The following is a 10722-nucleotide window of genomic DNA, read 5'->3' on the forward strand; positions in this document are numbered from 1 at the left end:
GCGCGCTCAGCCGAGGAAACTTCTCGCGATCCTCGGAGGCTAATAGGGAAGAGCTATAAAGTCAATAACGGATGAAAGAAGGTACGAGGGTGTCTTGTCCAGCTAGCGTCAATGAGCTCATGGAACGTGACTGCTTTTATCGCACAGGCCTCGTGCAGGCACAACCTGGACTGGTTGCCGTTCACTCGCAGGGCATTCACAGCTACGTCCAGATCAGGAATTGGTGAATTTGTCCACATTTGCCTTACGACTGACAGACGAGCAGTATCTCTCGATAAAAGTCAGTCAAGGTAAACTCGCGCTCACCTGTGACCCTGCAACGGGCAATATGTTTTTGCTTGAAAAAAAAAAAGCCTCTAAATAAGGTGCTGGCTGGCAGACGGCCATCGCGGGAGGGCGAGCTGGCTTCCTAATGAGGCGGAAAAAGCAGCAGAGGTGTTCTCGGAGTGACCCTCACGGAAGGACGCTTTGAGCCGGGGCCCATCTGGTTGCCATCGCTCAGACCTGCAGACCCTCGCCTGGGACAAGCCCAGTCCACGTGCGTGCGCTCACAAGTAGGCCTGCGAAATTTCATGAGTTTGGTAGGTTGGAAACTTTACAGGGGAATTAGTTTAAATTTGTGGGAGGAGGAATTTGCATGAACGGAATTGCTATTCATATGTTCGCGCCTCTTGAAAAATAACAAAAAGGTTCTAAAACATAAATGTTCACCTGTTTATTACGTTTGACAAGTTTTTGTATTCTACGATTAAAATTCTGTTCTTGCCATGCTTTATTTTTGTTACAGCTGCAACTGTTGTGAACGCGCTATAGAAATCAGGATGTACTGTATTGTATTTCTGTATATTGTATTTTTAAGCTTTTATTTTGGCGCTTTTCCGTTAATTCAGGAAGTGCCGATCCACACGCGACCTCTTGACTTCAAGAAAAAATAAGTCGGCGATTTAACACGTTGTTGATTGAAAGGTTGTTGTACATCGTTGCTGTTCGATGTCACGAATTTTAAATTGATGCAAGCTCCTGGCTGGAATGGGGAAAAGGTATTTATGTTGTTTGATTGTTTCCTTATTTTTTTTATGATGCGAGTTACCCATCGAAAGATGTTTCCTATGTTGTTTATATTGCGGTTACGCTAATGATAGCCACAGCCCCCTCTCCTTCTGAATTTAAATCCCGACATGGAAAGTTTCCCGTTTTAAATATTAACCAAATGCCCCCCCCCCCCCCTGCACTGAAAATTTGCTCGCAAATTTTCTTCGGATTTACTTGAAACTTTGTACCCACCCGGAATCCAACTCAGAACAAGATCTGAGAAAGTAAATATGTTTGTTTACGAGCTAACATACAGTTTCTGAAAAGACGGTTGACACTTTTGGGGTGGGGGAGATTTAGATGTCACGGCAGCTCAGAGCTGTCGTCCGATCAGGAGGATTATTGTGGAATCGACGACAAACACGCTCCGGTTTAGCGGGACTTTTAGTGTGGAAAATTAGACGGATCACAACAAGTGGGACAACAACAAAAGTTCTTAACTTGTTCAATCCAAGATGAACTGTCGGGGTTTATTGTCCTATCACTCAGGTCTGTTTTCCTTGTCGTTATTATACCAGGCAAGATTTGCAGCTTGTCTTACAACATCAAGACAATTTCATTCAATCAAAAAATAAATGAAATCAATGTAGTCAATGCAGTAAAGGGAAAAACACTATAATGCTTTGGCTAATGCAGTTTTGACAAATAGTACATTAAATTTAAAAAAAAAGGAGACCAAATGAATTCATCGCAATGGCTTTTCCAAACTGTAAATAACTGACCGATACGTAAAAAATTGGCCCAAAAACAATTTCCACAAAACGTGGTCGTGGTGCAACACATCTGACTCTTTACAGTTTTTAACAAATCAAATTGACTTTTTTCAGGATTTTTTTTTTTTTTTCGGCGGGAGGTTGTTGTTCGTTGCAATTTGGCTATTTTTTGGGGCCTTTGCTAAAACAGCGCCGATGACTTTCTGCGTAGCACGGGATTCACCTCAGCCTAGCGAGCCCACAAAAGCTCACTTCCTGGAGTGGCCGCTCCTCTCGACACTGAAAGCAGTCATTAAACGCCTCCATAATGAGCCAGGCTGGTGCTAATGCGCGAAATCGACATTCCCGCCCGCTTTGTCTGCCTCGGCGGGGAGCTGCCGCTGGCCGCGACTTTCCATTAGCGTGCGCCACAGCACTCATTTCCACGCAAAATACTCCTTTCCTCCTCAAGGATTCAGCTGGCACAAAATGCTGTTTTCAAAACTACAAAAAGTCAATGAGGTGTTTATTTTTATGAATAGACCACATGAGAGTTTTAACTAGTCATTTGTTCAGGATTGAGGAAGTTAGGATCAAATCAATCCAATCCATCTTCCTTTTCATGAACATACCACGTGAGAGTTTTAACAAAATCGTTTGTCCGATATTACAGCAAAAACTTTTGTGATTGTGGACGACATCTGGCACAGTGGCTAAGGAAGCTCGGGTCAAACCAGTCAATTTTGTTCCTTTTCATTAATATACCACGGGATTTTCAACTCAAATTTTCGATTGTTTGATTGTCCCGCAACAAAATAAGAACCCTACTGATTGTGGACGGACATCCGGCGCACAGCGCTTGACAAAGCAGGCGTTGAAGCAGTCACTTGTGTGTTCCTTTTCATTAATATACCATGTGAGAGTTTCAGCGAATCGATTATCCACCATCACTTCAGGAAGCCCTGCCGATTGCGGATGACATCGAGCACAAGGTGAGAATCCAAAATCCGTCTTTTCTCTTCAAGGATCGAGCCAGTACAGGAGAGCTGTTAGCATGTTAGCGTGTAAGGTGCCGCCCGTCGCAGTGGTCGCGCACACAATTTTGCCCTCAAGTGCAGCTACTGTAGAGACGTTCTGTCAAGCGGTGTGACCCCCTCCCCGTCCACGCCAAATGTGTTTGTGGCCCCTCAAGGCCCGCCAAAGCTTGCTGTTGTGGTCAGCCAGATGTTTACATCCAGAGCTGAGGAATTGATGGCTACAGCGGGACTCTTCTGTCAGCGCTGATTTATTTTTGTCTTCTTTTTTTTTCCTCCTAGTCAAGACGTGGACAAAATGACTTTCGTAGAAAATGTCCTCATAAGGGAGGATATAGGCGGACAAAAAAAAAAATCAATGTCCCTCTAGGACAGTGCTTCTCAATTATTTTCTGCTCCGCCCCGCCCCCCACAATAAGAAGAAAACAATACACGCCCCCCTCCCACTCTCTGCCGCCACGATAAATATAATTTCTCTCTCAAATTGTCATCAGTATAACTCTGCATTACATTGTATCCTTATTAACATTAAAGAAAAGAAAGAAAAATATAGTTCCACTTACAGCAAAGAATAACTCGATTAATATATATATTTTTTTAGTCTGTAAGAGAAAAGATTTTAAGTGCATCAATTTGCATGGGGGGGGAAAAAAATCCTTGTTTAAACTGTAAACATTTTTGACCAACTTATTGCACCATTACATTCTGAAAACTAAAATGAAATAATGTCAATAAATAATTGCAAATTCAAATTCAGTTCAACAACATGAACTCAGGAACACAATGCACAAAACATTGGAGTCGACAAAACACCATCGAGCGAATACTTCCTGCGCACTCTCTAACAATGAGGGTCCCACTGCCAACCGCTGGAGTGGATGTGCAATTACACTTTATTCTATTTTCTTCAAAAAAAAAAAAAAACGCTGGTCATGAGAAGGTGGACGCGTCCTTATCAGGACATTTTGATCAGATAGAAGTGGAAATTTCCGTCCAGCTTTAGATTTGAAGTCATCTCATCTGGCTTTCTGCTGATGAGTGACATCAGAGTTGCATTTATTAGCGCCGCTTTTCCGTTGGTGACATTTTTCTATGCCCTTCGGATAAAGTGGACGCAAAGCGCTGCCACTTAGCCGTGACTGACATCATCACGACAATACGGCGTCGATATATTTCCGGCGAGATGTGACAGCTGTTTAAAAAAAAAAAAAAAGAAAGAAAGAAAAGAAACGTTCTGTTGTCACTCTCCGCCAGCTGTCAGCAGAAACGACACTGACGCCGACGTCTTCCTTAAAGCACAGACAATTTCACACACGAGAGATTTACATGTCGACAATTTATCGCAGGTCTCTGAGGCGGAATACCAAAACAAAAAAGGATGGGCGTCAGCCTTGGAGGGGCGCAAACGTATGCGGAGGGGGGGGATAACGCTTCAGCCAAAAATAGATATTCTGCCTCCTGTGTGTTAAGCGTGTGTACACCGATTCGGTGAAACGGGCGAGTAATTCCTCCGCCCCAAATTTAGCTCGGCAGAAAAGTCGCTTGATATGCAAATGGACCGTTGAATGATTCATGGCGTCTTGGCGAGGTAGCGAGTGCGTGCGAAGCAAAGCCCAATACAGCATCAAATATACATCACAACTTCCGATTTATTTATTTTTTTCCTTTTACGTTACACATCGTCTGCGACTTAATGAGGAAGTGCGCGTCTGCCCGGTGCCCTAACGAGTGCGACCTCCGCGTCGGGTTCGTCGTCATCAGTGGAGTCGTACAGACAAGACGGTAGTCGTCGTGCAATGAATCATTCAGCGCGCCTTCTGACAAATGAAGCCGTTTTGTGCCACAAAAGTCATTCCGAGGAGTAACCAACCGTACACAGCGGCATTCGGAGCAAAAATGTTTATTGCGACATTATGCACTGCGGAATTTAATAGCGAAACGAAAAGTAGAGCAACGCTTTACATAAAACGGTTATTTGAAGCAGCGCATTTTGTGTAGTGTTATGTAGCATATAGTTAGCTAGAACACCGCAACGTAGTGTGTCAATATGCACAGCAACATTATCTAGCGTGACGTTTCGAACATGATATCGTGTCGCGCTCAGTTGTGTCGCCGAATGTAATGTCGCACAATGGTTTGTACATAACAACGTAGCATAACATGATGAATGTCAGCGTTAGCTAGCACAACCATATGTTCAACAATTTTATGTCATGTAAAGATATGTAGCATCGTGTTCAGAAGCGCAGTTTAATGTTGCCCGTTTTTATTAGCAGCGATGTTTTATAGCGTCACTTTATCATGAGTAACATGATGTTGAGCAGTATTATGTGACGTAACATCGTTTGGCTAATGCTACGTAGCATAACGCATTGTCGCGAAATGTTACGTAGCATGACCGAACGCAGCGTCACGTCACGTCATGTAGCAAAATCTTGTAGCCTAGCATGACGGTATGGAGCATAGCATCAATGCAGCGCACTTTAGCGCTGAGCTTAACATTCGGGTTTTGGGATTATTTTAAGCCGGGGTTGTGTTTCAATATCTTGAGTTTAAGGCTGAATTAGGGTTGAACATTTGGGTTTGCATTGAGACAGGTTTGGGATTTCAAATTTTGAAAAAACGGTGAAAAGAAATTCACCGTCGAAAAACGACTATATATTTTTTCATTCATGATGGGATGTTTTTGCGCTCTCTCCGAGTTCATTTCCTGAGCTGCGACAAGTTCCAGGTGTTTATTTTGTAGCGTCGTTTGTTTGAGGTGACACTTTTTGGCCGAGGCATTTATTTATGTGGAAGGTTTATTTATTGGAGTGGGTGCCGCACGGAGCAATTAAGCGACGGCCCTTCTAACCGCACTACTGCAAGTACTTTTGAGATACTTAAGCATTCCTTCTGCACTCTTGAAATAAATGAGATCTTCATTTTGAACTCAAACTTGTCACTATCGATCGGGTTGAAGCCGGCTAACCGGAATGTTCCTCCTCCTCCCTCAGCGCCGGCATCGCGAGCATTCCGCCTCATGTTTCGCTCGTTTGGACAAAACGCCATCCATCATACTTAGAAAAACATATTAGCTTATGTTTTTGTGCTCGCGGATGAATTATTCAACAAGCTATTGGTTATCTGGACTGGGCCCCGGCAAAGACGATGGCTTCTTTTTTTTTTTTTTTCCTCTCACAATCGCTCAAAGCGCTCGCTCTAATCCAATTGCGGTTTTACCGAGAGGTCCATCTGGTGGCATTAGGCGCAAGGACAACTGTATTGGTCCACCGTGATTGTTTTAGACAAAGTGCGCGCTGTCATAACAGCACAAAGTTTGCATTCAAGTGTCAGCTCGGTTTTGCGTCATATTTAGCGCTGCATTACGCAGCGTAGCGGACGACGGTGCGCTAAACCTCTGCTACGCGTACAAGACTCAAGTGTTCAATTAACTGAAAAGTACTGGCAAAAATATCAACGACAAAATCGACCTGCGACGTGGACTCGTCTTTCATCATCGGCTCGACTTTAAAAAAAAAAAAAAAAAAAGTTGTTCAGTCCCAAAGTGAAAACATCTTGTTCTTTGAATTTGGTTACGTTACTTAATGTACTGTTGCATAACGTAATTTTTTTGTGAAAGTAAAGCGAAGCTGTAAAAAAAAAAAAAAAACGTAATAACTGCAAGCATAACGTCGTGTTTCATCTGAGGATTAAGGTGTAGAGCGGTGAGACAAAGAAGCAAACGCTGCGCGGGAGCTTCCCGTGAGGCCCATTTGCAATCCTCTCAGTCTCCTGCCGTTCGCCGCCGTGTTAAATCAGTGTGCTGTGAAATGTCATTAAAAAAAAAAAAGGGGGCCATAATGGGGTTGGCGTCAAACGGATTTCCAGAGAAGGACTTATTCCCCTCGCCATGCCGGTCGCTTTCACCCTTTAGGGATTTATTTCATCCAGCCGGTACCGGATACGCACTCACCCGCACACTCGGAAAAATACGGAGAAGAGCTCACAGAGTAAATAGTTACCGAGGCAGAAATAAAAAAAATCGGGATCTGCTCGGGGCCTTTGCAGCCTCACTGCAGCACAGCAGATAGCAAAGCAGCTTGAGATGAACCCCGGGAAGGGACAACCAATGAGCACCAACGCAGGCTGGATTGTTTACGAAAGGTATGTGAATTTTTCTTTGGGGTGTTTTTTTTTTTTTTTTTTGTCTGTGTTTTTGCGATACCACCACAGAAAGCTTCCAGTGATGACCAACTAATGGAGCGTAATGTTATGCAGCGGGCTAACGTAACGTAGCACAATGTAACGTGATGTGGCGTGACGTTACGGAGCATTAAGGTTATGTACTCAAATGTTCTGTCGCCCGGATGTCCTGGCATTGCCCCCCCCCCCCCCAAAAAAAATGCAAAGCATCCAATCGCTTTATTCTGATGACATCCCATTCTTGACGGGAATGTTAAAATGTTGCTTCCAACATCGTCTTCATCAAGGTTTTCTGATGATGCCGACCGTTTCGGATCAATTCAGTTTACTTCCAATGAGGCAAAAATGTGCAATGGCAATTCATCGTGGGACCCAAAAAAAAAAACAAACAGGTACGCTGTGGCAACCCGCAGACAGACAGCAGATGTAAACGATTTGGACAACGTCACAAACAATTATTTCCCTCCTGCATTGGCGTCCCTGCCGGCAGGGACTTCTCTCCGCGTCCGTATTTGCCGTCCTTCGCTCCGATAACCCAATCTGGTCTTTTGATCCATTTTCCTCATACAATTTGCATGAAATAATGTAACTTCGCTCTCAACACCACCGACGGTACTGCTGACATGATTACGACTTCTTCTGAAAAATTTCCCTCTGGGGGCGGGGAAATGCCAGGATATCATCATATAACCACTAGCGAGTGGCTACTTCCATGCACAAATTTCGTCATCAAGATTTGTATGGTGTTCTTTTAATTTGGTTTAAGTTTTTTTTTTTTTCCCCTTCACACGCTCGTAAGTCATGCCATGTAACCTAGCGTAACGTAGAAAATGAGCATGACATAGCATATCTTTGCATCAGGTAATTTGTGTGCGTGTAATGTAACACGGCTAAATATCACTTAGCATAACATCAAAAGTCAAGCGGTCGATCAGACTGAAATATAGAAGCTGTCAAAAATGTAACGAAGCACGAAGTTGCTGTCTTGTCGTGCCACGTAACGTAGCAGAATGGAACGATCCGTAACGCATTGTAACGTGAGGCAATGTAGTAGAACTTGATGTATTGTAACGCAACGTAGCGTAACCGTGTCGAGTAGCGTAAGGGAACGTCGCGTCACGGAATGTAGCCAAACAAGTCGCTTAACATGATGTCGCGGAGCGTTACGTCGCTCCAGTCCGTCTTGTTACCCTGTGACGCGTCTCTGACGGGAAGCTGTTGAGTGTGTCACATCGAGTCACGCGGCCGTTGGCCCGCTGTCATCCCGTGATGAGCTGAGCGTGTGCGACAGACAGACAAGGCCCGCAAGATAATTGCCCTGCGCGGATGCCCTCCGAGCAAGCCACAAAGACAAGGGGACGGGAATAAAGGGAAACGGATTACAGAATTAGAAATGAAGGCAGCGAGGGGGAATGGCGCAACGTTTCATTAGCCGATATTAGTCAAAAGAAGAAAAAAAAGGAAAAAAAAGACCTTCAAATGTTCTCTGAGTCAGAGCCACTGGGGACTCGCAAAGACAGGCCTTTCGCGTCCTTTGGTCCTTTTTTAAATTCAAACGTGGCGCTCGGAGGTCGCGCGGCAGGTGTCAAAGGCGAGGCGGGAGGAAGGCTAACGGGGATCCCGGGTGATAATGTCGGGAAACGAGGGAGGAGAAACGACAGCCGAGGTCGGCGGAGCGGTGAACGGACTCCTCAGGTGTCCTCTGGGACTTGGATATGCTAATGGTCCACAGTGTGGCACCGCTAGCCAGGATTGGAGGTATCTTAGCGTTAGCCGGATTGAGCTTTTTTTTTTTTTTTGTTTTGACCCTACATGGCCACCATATTTCTTACTCATATTCAGCAGATTGAGTTCAAGAGCTGAATCTGGTCGCAATGTTTCTGTTCTGTAAGTTAAAGGATATTTCATGTTGCATTCTTACAACATTTTGTTGCTGCTTCTCCTTCGGAAAACGGGTTAGCCATTTCACCCAATTTGGGTTACTTTTGACCCAGTGCTTTGAAGCGTTTCACCCTGGCCCAAAAATAATTGTGTCCATAATTTCCCACTACCCAGAATCTGGAACCCTGAAATCATTTTACAGTATCGTCCTGACAATGACTACTACTGAGAAACTTCTACTGCTGTTTTTTTTTTTTTTTTTTACACTTCCAATTCTTCACACTCCACCCCCAAATGTGCCCCCTGAGCAAATCTGTTCTGCCTACTACTTCCAGTCACGACTTGCGCTATCCACCTGGGTGCACTCTGGTGTGTCATCACCTTCATGGTCAAGCCGGCCCAATCAACGCCGCGCCGCCGTTACATCTTCCATGACCAATAGGCCGAGTGTCGGCTAGGGAAGAACGACACTGCGGCGGCCGGGAAGGAAAATCGATCAGGAGAAAGTGGACAGAAGGCTATTTGTGACGCCGCCAAGCTGCAGATGTTACTTTCTGGAGGTTACGGCTGCAGATTGATGAGCCCCGTCGCTGGTCCCGGCACATATTTCACACGGATGAACCCGCTAACGGGGACTGGCGTTTTTACGGTTGCCTTTTCCGGTCCACAGGTTAGGTGGCAGGATTAAGCGGGAGAGGGGGATGTGGAAGTGCGGGCGAGAAAACTGGGAAATGCCACGCGTCCTATTTCGAGGAGCGGAAGGTCAACACACACACAAAAAAAAAACATGGCCGACTAAAACAATGGTGGCATCCAATTGCAAACTTTTTTTGTTGTTGGCCACAAAAACAAACAAAAAAATATCAATAGCATGTGATCAATGCAAAATTATTCTAGTCATTGGCCTTGCTAAAGAAATAAAGATTAATTATATAAGCTGTGTCAAACATTGTACAGTCATTGGTGACTCTTAAAAAAATAAAAATAAAATAGTTATGACATGACCAAAACATTCTCGACAGTGGCTAATGTAAAATAGCACTTGGACTAGCGCAGTGATGTTTCCCATTTCCCAGTTTCCTTGAAAGCAGCACTGAAGCAATTTGCGTTCTTCAGGTCCGATTGACATGCTTTCGTGAGTACCGAAGGACAAAGCGCTGAAAGGCGACTTTGGACTTCCTTCTGGACCAGTGGACATTTCATTACTCTCCATTGTCCAAGATGGACACGCTAAGCCTTGGAAAGGTGTTTCCGTTCCATTTGGCGCGATGAATAACGATGACGGGAGGGCTGGCGGACTTGAAAAGACGTAAGCGTGTCCAAGCTCATGTTGGGTCATTGATCACCAATGACAAACTGCTATCGCAGAGTGGCTAAAATCAATCGCTCGTTTAGCTTTCCGAGCGAAGGGCATTGGCCAATGGGGAAGGCGAAACGAGCCCTCGTCGCCCCCCCCCCCCCAACTATAAACAACAAAGACACCTTTCATGTGATGGACGATTAACCTGGCGGAGCTTTACCTCGCACGTGACACTTTTGTTTTCACACTTGCACCGCCGCAGGACTAAATGTTGCAATTCATCTTTATATCCGTCAAGTTATGTATTTGGCGTCTTTTTTATGACCGTCATTTGAGGCATCGTGTGCTTTACGTGATGCTCCGAGTACATTGTCACGCCTGTCCAACTAATAGCCACACAGATACATTCTCAGAAACACCAGGCAGGATTGCCCAACCATAAAGCTGATTGATTCTTGATTCGTGTCGCAGTGCTCTCGTTTGACCACCAGATGGTAATAAAATGCATACTTGGGCCTCAGGGGACTTCCGTGCTTGA

The 10722-nt window shown here is 44.7% G+C and overlaps 1 long non-coding RNA gene across 1 annotated transcript; it reads left to right on the forward strand.

The window, feature by feature from the left end:
• The first annotated feature begins 895 nt into the window (after positions 1-895).
• LOC109508235 (uncharacterized) lies at positions 896-3458 on the forward strand. Its single transcript, XR_002166620.1, has 2 exons — positions 896-1040; positions 2741-3458. It is a non-coding gene; the product is annotated as an uncharacterized LOC109508235 (long non-coding RNA).
• The last annotated feature ends 7264 nt before the right edge of the window (positions 3459-10722 follow it).

This window comes from Hippocampus comes, unplaced genomic scaffold (genome assembly GCF_001891065.2).
Source record: "Hippocampus comes isolate QL1 unplaced genomic scaffold, H_comes_QL1_v1.1 scaffold265, whole genome shotgun sequence".
Taxonomy (NCBI): domain Eukaryota; kingdom Metazoa; phylum Chordata; class Actinopteri; order Syngnathiformes; family Syngnathidae; genus Hippocampus; species Hippocampus comes.